The sequence below is a fragment of the Orcinus orca genome, chromosome 20, assembly GCF_937001465.1.
Source record: "Orcinus orca chromosome 20, mOrcOrc1.1, whole genome shotgun sequence".
Lineage (NCBI taxonomy): Eukaryota > Metazoa > Chordata > Mammalia > Artiodactyla > Delphinidae > Orcinus > Orcinus orca.
The window spans coordinates 8934717-8949443 of NC_064578.1; the positions used below are offsets into that span (position 1 = coordinate 8934717).

The 14727-nt window shown below is 47.1% G+C and overlaps 1 protein-coding gene and 1 long non-coding RNA gene across 3 annotated transcripts in view; one reads left to right on the forward strand and one right to left on the reverse strand.

Moving 5' to 3' along the window:
- Positions 1 to 13846, forward strand: part of LOC125962754 (uncharacterized) — an 87861-nt gene extending 74015 nt beyond the window's left edge. Inside the window, exon 3 of the long non-coding RNA XR_007474459.1 lies at positions 13832 to 13846. This is a non-coding gene — a long non-coding RNA (uncharacterized LOC125962754). The remainder of the gene's footprint in view (positions 1 to 13831) is intronic.
- WWOX (WW domain containing oxidoreductase) overlaps positions 1 to 14727 on the reverse strand; it is a 976221-nt gene that overhangs the window by 16477 nt on the left and 945017 nt on the right. The window lies entirely within an intron of this gene.

The window sequence follows — 14727 nt, forward strand, 5'->3', positions numbered from 1 at the left end:
AATTTTCTTTTCCTTCTCAACTGAAATACCTGACGCAGGTATATCTAGAATATCAGATGAACCCCACCAACTGGTTTTGCTCCAGGAGTCCGTGTACCACCACCTGGATGGTTTCCCAGGAACGTGGCACTCCTCCGATCAGACGTAACTATTATCCCCTCTCAGGGCCGGCTCCTTTGTGAGGTACGAGTTCCTACCTTAGACGAGCTGACCTGCCTTTCTAGCTTTCTCTTCTCCCTGCCCTCTGTCCTGCACCCCACTTACATGAACAGACTCTAAAGGGAGAGAGATGTGGCTGCCAAGTCAGCCTGTGACACTGGAGTGGATCCTCTGGTGTGCTACCCAGAAGCCCATTCTGAGCCGGGAGGCACTCATTTCCCCAGCGGCTGGGCTGCTGTTTGCTGACGGCAGGATCCCTTCTTAGGAAGTGTCTTCAGCTAGAGGGAGCTGCCTTGCCCAAGGATGCATCCAACCCGGGAGGCAGCCACATTAATGACTGCCTGGTCCCTTTGTCCCAGTTCAGGACACCTCTGCAGGGTCACCCTGGCTTTAGTCTCCTCGGCACTGGTGAAGCGTCTGTTGCTCCTACATCACAGCTCAATCCTCCCCCTGCCCCACCCTGCTGGCCACGCTGCTCCCCTGCAGGCGTGGATCCCCAGAGCACACCCTGACGGGCCTCACGCCTATCTCGGCTGTGGAGTTGGCCTCCTGGGGCACCCAAACTACAAGAAACAACAGCTGGGTGACTTGGAGACGTAAACTTAACCACTCTGAGCCCACTTCCTCATCTGTAAACTTGAGCTGCTGGTATACAGATAGCATAATTTCGATAACTAAGTCAGACTGTGTACGTAGCATGTCTACACGCAGCTGGCACGTAACGCTCAGCAGATAAAGGCAGGGTGGGTGTAGTGGAAGTAGGGGCAGCTGTCACGAACGCTCTCTGCCTGCGTGATCCCTGCTCATCCTTCAGTGTCGGATATGTCATGGTCCAAAAAGCATAGATTTGAGGGGGGGTGCCTGTGTAGACGTGGTAGATTCAACTCAGGCATTTTTATCGGCCCTCCCTCCAGAAACTCGATTACCAGTATACTAAAGGGAAAAAAGTGTTTAATTCAGTGATCGAGAAACATCAACAACAACAAAAAAATTGGAAGATGGGAAGCAGATGGAGAAGCGTGAACAACTGACTCAGCAGAGTGATGCGTACGGAACAGGAAGGCACCGAGCAATGCGCCAGCTCCCAGCACGGAACTCGGGAGCTAAGAGGATGGGGCAGAGGTTGGCAATGGGAGGAAGGGAACTGGGAAGGCTGGAGCCACCGTACGTGATGTCTGAGCAGAGTTCTCATACGGGGCAGGCGACAACTCCCATCTTTACCAAGTTCAGGGTCACCTCCGATGTGAGTTTCTACCAGACACCTCTACTGACCTTAACTCTCTGTCCCGAATCCTATTACGTAGCTGGGTGAGTGCTGTCAGACTCCGACCTCATTGACGTGGGTCCCTGGCCCAACCCAGTGTCTGGCACAACCCAGTGCCTGGCACACAGTAGGTAGCTAACAAAATATTTCTAAAGAGATGAATGGGTATCTGATCGAATATCCTTTGCAGGGCAGAGGAAAAGGAAATCAACAAAACTCAGTTGCTACATACAATGAGTGGTCAAATTATTTCCTTTCCAAATTATTGTTGGTATGGTTTCGATACCGTTGTTCTCTGCAAGTTATGACTCACGGGAAAGCTACATTTATATTTTGCTTACAACTTGCCAGACACCGACCTAAGCTTGCTCTGTTTCAACACACACACACACACACACACACACACACACACACATTTAGTCCTCGCAAAAACCCTGTGAAAGAGGGGCTTCCCTGGTGGTGCAATGGTTAAGAATCCGCCTGCCAATGCAGGGGACACGGGTTTGAGACCTGGTCTGGGAAGATCTCACATGCGGTGGAGCAACTAAGCCCGTGCGCCACAACTACTGAGCCCGGGCACCACAACTACTGAAGCCCGCGCGCCTAGAGCCCATGCTCCGCAACAAAAGAAGCCACCGCAACGAGAAGCCCGCGCACCGCAACGAAGAGCAGCCCCCACGCGCCGCAACTAGAGAAAGCCCGCGTGCAGCAGCAAAGACCCAATGCGACCAAGATAAAGAAAGAAAGAAAGCCTGTGAAACAGATTTGTGACTATGCACCCCATTTACAGAAAACGGAAGCACGGAGGGATTAAGAAACCTGCTCGGGTAGACACAATTAGGAAGTGGCAGAGCTGGGGTTCAAACACATGCCCTGTTACCCCAGGGGCCATTCGAGCACAGGAGGCAAGAAGGAGCTAAAGAGGACGCTTCTGCAGGTCCCGGGGAGCTTTCTCTCGCCCCTGAACGTGCTTTCCAGGTGCAGATGGCTGCGAGGCTCCTGGCCCATGGGGTTAGTTAGCTGTCGCCTGCAGACGTTTTTGGGGTGAAGGAGAAATAGGCTTGACAGCTGCCTCTGGACTCCTGTGTCTCTATAGCTGGAGAACTGTCCAGAGTCTGACGCCGGAAGGAGAGGAGACACAGTCTCATGGAAGCCCTTGGCATCTTGATGTCACCTTTTACCCCTGGCGAACGGGTGATGCCGAAGGGCTGTACCCTCTACTAAGCAGAGGGCGTGGCTTGAGGAAATCAGCAGAGCCTGGTCCTGGGTAAGCGGACTCCTTTGGGAACTGACAGGTGCCACATCCACAGGGATTTTGTGGTAGGTTGTAGATGAGGTGCAAGAGTGAGCTCAGGTCCAGGTATTTAGAAGTTCAGCCACACAACTCCAGCTTCCCCCCACATTCCAGCCCTTTGAAGAGGGGCTGGGCTTTGTAATCTCACAACTACGAGTTCTTACAACCCTCCCAGGCACTAACTCTTACCTCCCCTTTACAGGGCCCGCGTGGGTAGGCAATGGGTATGTGGGGGTACTAGAACTTGGCTGTGACCTTTGCTCTATCCCATTCTAGAGCCTGTGCTTTCTAGTCTGTATTTTGAGATTCCAGCAGAAAGCACCAGAAGAAGAAATGGAGAGCATCTGCCTTGACTCTGTATCAGAGAGGCTTGAGACGGCAGAAAAGTCGCAACCCTTGAGTGATTCCCAGCCACGGAGACCAACTTCTGTCCACCATTCATGAGCCAAAGTCACAGAGAGATATGAAGGTCAAGGAGTAAATGGTGACCTTTCCTTAATTCACCTTCTCCCCAGTCACTGAATCCTTCACCTCAGTCCTGCAGCCACATGAGGAAATTGGAGCTCAGAGAGGTTAAGCAACTTGCCCAAGGACACACAGCTAGTAAGTGGCAGATTGGAATTCAAATGTGAAAAGGGATAGATGGGTTCTTCTCACTGTTCCGTCTCTCTCATAGTGAGAATTAAGCAAATGGGGTGGACCCCACACAGGAAATCAAAAGTATACGAAACAGGAGTGAGAGGAAGGCTGCCCTCATAAACAGAGAGCCACGTGGATCAGCTCTGGTGGTGCTTCTGAATCGCTGTGCTACCTCAAAAGAAATCTTGCCACCCTAAACCTTCCCTTGCTCAACAGAGACCTTACCAGATATGACCTCACGTCTCTTTCAGCTGTCAAATCATTTCTTGCATGATATAGATGAGGCCACAAATTCCAACAGACGATAAGCTCCTTGCAATTGAGATTTTAAACACACACGTCTCTCCAGCATTTAGCACTGGACCTGGCATATAGACGTACTTAGTAACTATGCAATGAATAAATGAATGAATGAATAACTGAACTAATAACTGAACAGCTGTTTGGGGGGGACTTTTTGCCCCATTGTACCCCAAAAGCAGGCGGATTGTAGAAATGACTCACCAGTGGCTACCCAGACTTGAAAAATACACATAGTCCTTATTAAAACTGGCAGGAACAATCTCGGTCCCTAGAGCAGAGCTCCCAGCCCAGCTAATATTACACGAGGTGTTAACTACATTATCTGGAAATAACCGATGACTAATTCCCCACCCCTTATCTTGAGGAGAAGAAAACTGTCTTGAGCACGAATGCCCCAGATTCCTGGTCAGTTTATGTAAGGCATTTCAAGTGATTGCGGTATTTTAAGCCATTTTTAGCTTAAATCACCTGATGTGTGGTGAGCCCAGAAAACCTGATCTTTTGCTCCCTGAAACTCCCTGTTTTCCCACTGATTTTGTTTAAACGACTTACTGCACCCTAAGTACTTTTCCACTGAAGGCTGGGCTTAGAAGGTACACATCCCCAGGACTATGTGATTTTTTAAAGAGACGATTTATTTCGTGGATTTTCCAGCATCATCTCTCTCCCTCGGCTAGAAGCTCTATTACATTCCCACATTCACCCAGGTCAAGGGTGGGTGGTATTTATTCTTTATCATGGCCTATTTGGTGGTTTTGTCGATTGAAAACTTTTCTGCCCAGTCTAAGTAGGATTTGACTGAAACCGTCTGCCAAGGATGTCTCAAATGATCCTCGGTGATTGAGCAAGGAAGGAACTTCCCAAAGACCTCCATCTAGCTAGGAAGTATGAACACTGGGCTTTTATCAAGTAGCTGGAGAGGAAAGGAGATCCTTTTCTTTGGGCGGTGATAGCTACTTTTAAATACACAGAAATATGCACAGAAAAGTCAGGGCGTTCCGATTTCCACCTGCAGTCCTGACAGCCTTTTCTTCTCGTCAACAGAGGTGCCGATTTGTTTGCCACCCTCCCCCTCGCCCCGCCCCGAGGATCTTATTAGAGACACATCACCTTCGGTGTATCTACTCCTTTGTTCCAACACGTAGGCAAGTGAGAGACGGAGCCACCATTCAAAAAATTTAGGTAACACCAACTAGTTCATCTTCTTCCTCAAGGGTCCTACAACTTTCTTTATCCAAGGGCAGGTAGTATTTGGGGCTCGCAGCACTGCAAGGTTACAGCTATTCAGCAGCCCTGCTCTTGCGGTGCCAGAGCAGCCAGGGACAATGTATCAACAAACAGGCATGGCCGTGAGCCAATAAAACTTTATTGACAAAAACAGACAGCTGGCAGGATTTGGCCTGAGGCCATGGTTTGCCCTCCCATTTCTACAGACGACTTAATCATCGCAGTAATCCCAACGAGTTTATCTTCTAAATGATTTCCCTCTCTTGACAAAATGGACTTGATGTGTGACTGAACTTTCATGCTAGTTTAATCCAGGAAATGTGTTGCTAAGCCCCTTGCCCGAGGCCTGAATATCCAGACACATCGATAAGTCCTGTGGTCTTTGGAATTCAAATCCGGACCTCAGTCAGGAATCCCTGCCTCATGGTTCCACATTAACTCTTGTGCGTTTTTCCCGTTAAAAAAAAAAACTTGCTATGAAATCATTTCCATGGAAAGATAATATAATGAAGCAATCAAATGCCTCCTAAGGGATACATCTTTATCCTCTGTCACCTCACCCGGGGTCTGTGTCCTAAAGCTACAGAGAGAAAAAGACCAGTTGGACACTTTTAAAGAGGTCAATTTCTGAGAAAAATCACTCAGGTCTTATCAGTTGCAAAACGCCAAAGAATCATCCCCCCACCCCCCCGGGGGGGCGAGCACGTAACAATTTTCTGCGCCTAAAATGTCAGCACAGCCAAGCAAATCAGAACAGCAGGATCAAAGTCCTTTTCTCACATTCTTCATCTCTCCTTTCAACATCTGTTGTAAAAGGAGAACGGCGATCCCCTTAGATTGGAACACGAATTAGTCTGACTAATTATTCCTGGAGAAACAGGCTTTCCTGAGAGATGCCTTTTCAGTATGCTCCGTTTTTCAGAAAGTTAATGCTATTTTGGAAGAGTATGAACTACGCTGGCCACAGAAAGCCTGGTGCTCTGGTCCCATCTCTTGCCCTATGTTTATATAGAGAAAATTTTCTCTCCGAAAACTTTCCACTACGTGTCATGATATAGATTTGGATGCAATAAAGACTACCATTATTGAGCATTTATGACAAATAGTATTCTCCCTCTGGTGCAGGCTGGCTCGGCTGTTCACACACAGGTGTGAATCCTAATGCCTCCAGCTCACCTTGGCACTGGCAAAGCAAAGGAACAACAGAGGTGAAAAGTGAGAGCGCTGAGCGTGACCCGGGAAAAGCAAATACTGATCCCTGTCCGGTGTCTCCAGAGAGCCGTGTGGATTTGGAGGAGAATCTGGAAATAAAGGTGGCAATTCACTTGCAGGATTGAAACATCATGCCTTTGTGCTAAGATGCTTAGAAGACCCAACCCGGCACATTGCAGCCAGGAGTTCTACGCTCCTGCCCGGCAACAGATGGCTTCGGAAGGCTGAATTGCTATATAAACATTGAACAGCAAGTTTAATTTCACAAGTGTGGAAATGAGGCAAAACAAAAGAAGAACAATTCTCTGAGGCACTTCGATTAGGAATTTGGAGTTTCTCGACAAAACGGTGCTTAGCTCGGTACCCACCCGAATAGGCTGTGAGAAAGGAAGGTGGGAAATCTTCAAAAAGAAATCCAGAGCAACTGGGAGGACTTGCACAATTACTACAAAAGAGAGTGAGCATTTACCAGGCTGTGTCTGAAACCACACACCCGGGGCCAGCCTGAACACCTGCCTCCTTTGGACATTTCTCCCGGGGACCGAGGGCAAAAGTGGGTGTTTCCATTTTAACTGCAAGAGATCTCACTGCCCCCATCTCATCCCTTCTCCCCCTTTTCTGCTTGTCAAGCTCAAAACTTGGGTTTCCCCTCCTACACTGTTGGTGGGAATGTACGTTGGTGCAGCCACTGTGGAAAACAGTATGGAGGTTCCTCAGAAAACTAAAAATAAAATTACCATATGATCCAGCAATCCCACTCCTGGGTATATATCTAGAGAAAACAATAATTTAAAAAGATACATGCACTCTTACGTTCATTGCAGCACTATTCACAATAGCCAAGATGTGGAAACAACCTAAATGTTCATCGACAGATGAATGGATAAAGAAGATGTGCTACATAGATACAACGGAATACTACTCAGCCATAAAAAAGAATGCAAATAATGCCATTTGCAGCAACATGGATGGACCTAGAGATTATCATACTAAGTGAAGTAAGGCAGAAAGATAAATACCACACGATATCACTTATATGTGGAATCTAAAATATGACACAAATGAACCTATCTACGAAACAGAAATAGAATCACGGACATAGAGACCAGACTGGTGGTTGCCAAGGCAGGGGGAGGGGTTGCGGGAGGGATGGAGTGGGAGGTTGGGGTGAGCAGATGTGAGCTTTCATATACAGAATGGATAAACAAGGTCCTACTGTATAGCACAGAGAACTATATTCACTATCCTATGACAAACCATAATGGAAAAGAATATAAACAAACAAAAAATGTATATATATGTATAACTGAGTCACTTTGCTGTACAGCACAAATTAACACAACATTGTAAATCAACTATACTTCAAAAAAATTGATTAAAACCAAACCAAAACAAAAAAACTTGGGTTTCCATCTGAGGCACACTCCAGGAAGGAGAGGAGGAAAAAAGTGACCCCACACGAGCACTGTCAACAATGAGCAGCTTTGGGGAGGAAAGGGCAGAATTACACAGTAAGTAGGAAAAGGGATTTGTGTCTGAAGAGCACAGCCTGCCTCCCTATGTGTGGAAGAGATAGTGGCCAATTAGAGATAAAAAGGAACATGATCAATTATGCTTTGCTGCACCCATGGCTGATGCACAGAGGGGACTCACAGCTCAAAAGAATTCATTTGAAATTTTTTGTTGTTGTTTTCAAAATTACAAGACAAAGGAGTAGATTTTGAGTACTTTGCCCACTGCAGGTATATGATAAAAGGCTTGTTAAATCCCTGTTTGGGGGGCAGTAAAATATTATTTCTAGCAATAATAACTATAATAAATAAGTTCATTTAGCTTTCATGAAAACTTGATGGGTAAGAACTATTATGAACCCATTTCACAGATGGATACATAGAGGCACATCAAGCATTTCACCAACTTGCCGAATTCATTCAACTGGTAAGTGGTAGAGCCGGGATGTGAACCCAGGACGTCCAGCTCAGAGTCTGTGACTTTCTAACCACTACCCTAAGAATCACAACCCTCCAAGGGCTGTTTTCGCTCCTGTTCTGAACATTTAGAATGTAGACTTTTACTGCACAGTGTATACTGTCCTGATTTCAGAAATTCTGTCACATGGTGATGCTGGGATACTTGTCAGACTCCATGTCAACTTTTGGGCTCTGGAACAAACGTGTGCCACTGTGAACTCGCAGGGAACAACCAGTATATAGAAAAACTGGCTTGGGGAACAGGAGAAAAGAAGGAAAGATAAGAAATGTGGATCAAAGCATCCCTTTCAATTTCCTCCTTTCTTAAAAGGCTGAGGTGAGGATAAGAGAAAAAGCTGCTAGCAAAATGCCTAAAGTACAGGAGAAGCTCCAGGAATGACAACTGTACTGTTAATATTAGTAATATTATTATTACTTGTTATATGTTGAATTGTGCCCCGCCCAAATACACACTGAAGTCCTAACCTCCGATGCCTCAGAATGTGACCTTATTTGCAAACAGACATTAGAGATGTAATTAGTTAAGAGGAGGTCATGCTGGAGTAGGGTGGGCCCTGAATCCAATATGGTTAGTGTCCTTTTTATTTTTTTTAATTTTTGCAGTACGCAGGCCTCTCACTGTTGTGGCCTCTCCCGTTGCGGAGCACAGGCTCCGGACGCGCAGGCTCAGCGGCCATGGCTCACGGACCTAGCCGCTCCGCGGCATGTGGGATCTTCCCGGACCGGGGCACGAACCATGTCCCCTGCATCGGCAGGCGGACTCTCAACCACTGCGCCACCAGGGAAGCCCCTCCTTTTTATTTTTTAACTTTTTAATTTTTTTGGCTGCGCCGCACAGCATGTGGGATCTTAGTTCCCTGCAGGGATCAAACCCGTGCCCCCTGCAGTGGACGTGTGAAGTCCTAACCATTGGACCGCCAGGGAAGTCCCTAGTGTCCTTTTTAAAGGAGGAGACACAGAGGGAAAACGCCATGTAAGGATGGGGGGCAGAGACGAGAGAGTCACAGCTACAGACCAAGGAACATCAAGTACTGCCAGTAAACCACCAGAGGCTGGAAGAGGCAAGGAAGATTTATCTCCAGAGTCTGCAGAGGCCCGTGGACACCGTGATTTCAGACTTCTGGCCTCTAGAACTTCAAGACAATAAGTTTATGTTGTTTAAAGACAGCCAGTTTGCACACTTTAATACAGCAGCCTTGGGAAATAATACTTTATTATCACTATTATCATCCAGCTCAGGTCCCTTTTTATCAACCCCAAGTAAGTCAGTACAGTCCTCAGCATCTACAGGCAGACCTCAGAGATATCGTATGTTCAGTTCCAGACACCACGATACGGCAAATATCACTGAAAAGTGAATTACATGAATTTTTTGATTTCCCAGTGCATATAAAAGTTATGTTTACACTATACTGTAGTCTTTCTTTTTTTTTAAAGGAAGGAAATTCTTTTTTTTTTTTTTTTAGTTTTTATTTATTGTTTTACTTTTGGCCCCGTTGGGTCTTTGTTGCTGCGCACGGGCTTTTCTCTAGTTGCGGAGACTGGGGACTGCTCTTCGTTGCAGTGCGTGGGCTTCTCATTGTGGTGGCTTCTCTTGCTGCGGAGCACAGGCTCTAGGCGCGCGGGCTGCAGTAGTTGTGGCACGTGGGCTCAGTAGTTGTGGCTTGCGGGCTCTAGAGCGCAGGCTCAGTAGTTGTGGCACATGGGCTTAGCTGCTCCACGGCATGTGGGATCTTCCCAGACCAGGGCTCGAACCCGTGTCCCGTGCATTGGCAGGCGGATTCTTAACCACTGCGCCACCAGGGAAGCCCTATTGTAGTCTCTTAAGTGTGCAATAGTATTATGTCTAAAAGAGCAATGGACACACCTTACTTAAAAAACACTTCATTGCGAAAACTTGCTAACCATCATCTGAGCCTGTCGAACTAGTCATAATCTTTTTGCTGGTGGAGGGTTTGAAATATCTCGAGAATGACCAAAATGTGACAGACAGATGTGAAGTGTGCAAACGCTGTTGGAAGAATGGCACCCATAGACTTGCTCAACGCAGAGTTGCCACAAACCGCCAATTTGTAAAAAAGGCAATAGCTGTGAAGCTCAATAAAATGCCTGTCCTAGAAGAAAGCTCACAGCCAGAGCCGCAGTGTGGAAAACACCTAACGTCAATTCATGACTGTACAGGCCATGTAAAAAAGAAACCAGAGAGCTTTCTGAATATACCTCGTCAAGGCCAGCAGATGTATTAATAATACACACACACGCACGCACGCACGGGGACATCTCTTCTAAATGTATGTCTTATCATGTTTTTCCTAATATCAGGCCTCAGGTGTCCGAGGACCAAATCTATCTTCTTTATGCTACTTCTTCGAAAACAGGTGAGTCCCTCCTCCCGTGAGGCAGTGTGTGATGCAGTCCGCTTGGTGATATGCACGCGATCCCATGTATCCTCACCCTCATGTCTCTCTTGATTCCTTTTACCTGCCACCTTCTCTGCTCCCGAGACAACAGAAAAGGAGATCTATGATGGGTTCCAGAATGGCATTTGCCCAATATTTATCGGCGGGTGTTTGACAGAACACATCCCTGTATCTTCTTGGCGACCCAAGCCATGGAAGATGGACGCCGAATCTTTGACATAAGATCTGCCACACAGAGGCGACCTGGGCAACAGATGGGGCTTGGCTGACGGGGCAATCACAGCCCCTTTAACTAACGAGGAACTTGAATTAAAAAAAAAATTTTTTAAGGGGAAAGTTCTCCTGGTTTGAAAACATGGTGAAAAGCACTTAACACTGTTAACATGTTTTCCTTCAAACTGTACGTAAGTAGGCGCGAGAAAGCAGAGTGCAGGGCTGGAATGTGGTCACCGCTGAGATCCCCTGGGCATTGGATGGGGGGGTTCTGCCTCTGGTTCAGGGGCCCCACGTGACGGTGGCCGTATTTCTGACTCTGATTCTAAATCCAAATATTCAGAATTTAGGAAAATAACCAGTTGTTTCCCTAGATTCACAGACAGGAGTGTCCCCCCTTCCCCAGCTATGCTGTTTAATAATTCAATAAAATTCATCCACGCTTTTCTTATCTCCATGTCTCTAGAATCACAAAAGGACCAGAAGGTGGGAGTGAGTCAAATTATTTTTGTGTTCCCTGATTTTTATAAACAGCATAAATGTTTAATCATCAGTGCTAGGGACAGATCAACCTCACAACGCTTTAAAGTCTGAAGTTTAAAGGAAAGCCCCTAGAGCCAAAGAGGTATCCAAAAATGTAACAAACTTTTGATCCTTTCTTGATGGATAGCTTTTCATCACCTTCCTCGGGAGTTGACTGTATCGTGGCCAGGAACACGGGGAATTCAGAATTAAATTAGCTGGAGGAATTAGCAACCCAAATTGCCATTCATGCCTCCTCTTCTAACCCCTATCTTTGTTGTTTGTCTTTCTAGACTCCTACTCTCCTGTGAAAGCTTTTCTGGGAAAGGCAGAACATTCTCCGGGTCAGATATGAATCACCGAGGTGCCGGGAGGTTGAGCCAACGCTGTGCGCCATCTTGAGCCCTGGGGGGCGCGTGGAGGGGGGAGGCAGGAACAGGCTGGCACTGCTGGGCAGGGCACGGCGGGGGCGGGCGTGGGGTGGAGAGCTTGCAGAACGGGTGCAGAACACCAAAGAGGCGTGGTCGGGGAAAGATGCTAAAATCCAAGTGGACAACAAGCTTGGCTGAGGTCCTCTGGTCTGGATAACTTTCAGCTGGTACTGTCTATTCCAGGCTCGCCCCTTTGGACGTTCTTTGTTCCTACACACCCTGCCACGGCGGTGGTGGGTATTTAAAAGCATTTGTTGAGTACATGAATGGGAGGTTCCTTGTCCAAAAGAATGGGTGACTCTTCTGTCTAGACTATTCAGACTAACTGCGTTTGACTCAATGAATTGCAATTATTCAAGTCAAAGGCCAATTCTGAAGGATTTGGGGGGAGGCCTTAATTCACCAGGCTATTCAGAGGAAGATATTAAGTGGTTGGGCTGGCGACTGTCACCACTTCGCCTCCTGTTTTAAGTCCCCTTGACAATGTCCATGTTTGCCGCCTCCAGCGAAAGCACAGACAAGAGAAGTATCACAAAGACACAGTCTGTGTGATGAAGAGAGTGGACCACATGACAGGTCCCATCAAAGCATGTTTTGTTCTGGAACTCTCTGAATGTCAGGTCTCAAAATTCTGGGGATCGAGACCAGAGCAGTGAGGGAAGGACTGTCTGATGGATTCCGTATGACACAGAGGATAGAATATGGATTTGGGAGTCACAGAGACCCTGGTTCAAATCCCAGATCCATTGCTTATGAGCTGTGTTATCTTGGGAAACCTGCCAAATCCCAACTCTGCGTCTAACCAGCTGTGGGATCCAGGGCTGGCTACTTAACTTTTTGTACCTCAGTTTTCTCATCTGTGGAGTGGGCACCATAATAGAACCTACCGCATTGGGCTGTTATATTACATAAAGGAAGTAGCACATAGTTATACATGTTTGTTTTAATAATGATTATGATCACTGCTTACTATGTGATCATGTGTAAGACGTATCAGTGATGTCCTCACAGCACTGGAAAGGGAGGATAATAGTATAGTAGGTACCCACATCGAATGTAAGATGCATGCCACTTTCAGAAATATGTATGAAATAAAATGTCCATCCTCTGATAGAGGAAATAATAATAAATAATAGGTCTTCAACCTCTCTGAGCTTGGGCTTCTATGCTCACAGGGAAGTTGTGAATTTCACGCGGGCTAACGTTTGCTAGCACAGTGACTGACACAACGCATCTTGTTTTCTCTTATTTTTCCTTCCTCCAATTTTTTCCTTCTGGAAGGCCAAGGACTCGGTGCTTGAAGGCATTACCGACGCCTCGCCAGGTGACCTTGATCTCGGGCCTCCACTAGGTTTTCATGAAAAGGAAGGGAGTCCAGCAGGACTTTCCCAGGGGGTGGGGCTGGCCCAGGCTCCCTCATGGGTCCTGGCTCCTGTTCTCAGCAGCCCCCTTTCCCCGGAGGCAGGGGTGCTCCTGCTTTGACCCCGCCGGCAGCCTGGCCAACAGAAGGGCGTGATCAGATAAGGGATGCTACTGTGCCGACTGGCCTACTACATGTGTCCTGACCTTCTTAATCCTTCTGCCCTAAGACTTTCCCAGCCTGCTTCCTGGTTATCCTCACCAGCCCAGAAGATTTGTGTCCAGTATCCTTTTGCCTAGTAGGGATTCTGGAAAACACACACATACACACTAACACACATGCACACACAATCCTTGTTCTGTATCCAGCGCTAAATGACTCAGAAATAGGGACTCATTTACTCCTCATGTCAAAACTATGCCGTAGGAACCGTAATTGTCCCATATTTGTAGTAAAATAAAGGCATAAAGAGGTTAATAACTCGCCCAAGGTCATGAGCTTCTAAAAGGAGGTGTCAGAATTTGAACCTAGGTCTTCTGGCTTCAGAATCCCAGCTTTTAACCACCACTGTCTTTCTGTTTGAGAAACAACCCCCCTCAAACCCCGTTATAATCGCCCTGCTAGTCACCTCCCCTCCTTCCAGCCCTTTCCAATCCCGGTGGAGAATCACTGCATTATTGCACAGGTCTTATGGAAAAACCCCATACACCAAGACGGCACATATTTAAACAAAGCATATAAAAGAGGATTAGGAAACGTACAGATTTGAGTATATGACTGGGATCAAGGGATGAAGTGTGAGAAAGGGAAGCTGGGAACACAGGAAGGCATCCGTTGTCACGGTGACTGGTGTGATGCTGGTACACAGTGAGCAGAGCCGGGGACCCAAACCCCCTGCGGGACTGTCTCTCACACCAAGAATTGTGCAGCCCCAATGCCAACGGCGCCCCATGGCAAAACACTAAGCACGATCTGAACGGAAGAATGAAGCAGAGAAGGAACAAAAGAGACCTCCCCTCATCTCCTAGAAGTCAAGCTCTCATGTCTCCAGCTGGGGGTGTGGGCAGAGATCATCTCTGGGGTGAGGGTGAGGTGGGAAGGAGGCTCCCCCCAGGTGCCCTGCAGCCCACGACGACGCGTCTGCTGCAGAATCCACAAGCTGCCCCGGGATTGTTACAAGGTCCTCTAATGCGCTGTGGTCAGGTGAGACGAAGCTTTCAGAAGACTGATGTTTGTAAAGTTATGTTAAAAACAACGCTCTCTTCCCCTCGGGGAATGGGATTATTCCGAGGGTTTATGCTGTGGTTTGTAAAGTGCTGTCTGTGGATGAAACGTGTAGCATAAACCTACAAGGGAACTGCTGCAACCTGCAATTTAAAAGCCCTCTCCTTGCGTCATGACCTTCGACCCAGTGATCCCACTTCTAGGACTCCGAGTAAGTCACGGGGAGGGCCAAGACCCATGCAGAAAGATGTTCATCACAGCATTATTTATAAAAGCAAAGAGCTGGATGCCACTCAAAGGTTCGTTGATAGGGGAAATGGTAAGTAAACCTTGGTACGACTCTGTGATGGAGTATTTTGCCACCGATTTTTAAAAAATCCTTTACAAAGAGTTTTGTTAATGTAGGGAAATGCTTTTGTATATATAATGTGAGGTAAAAACACAGGATACCAAATTATGTCACCTGAC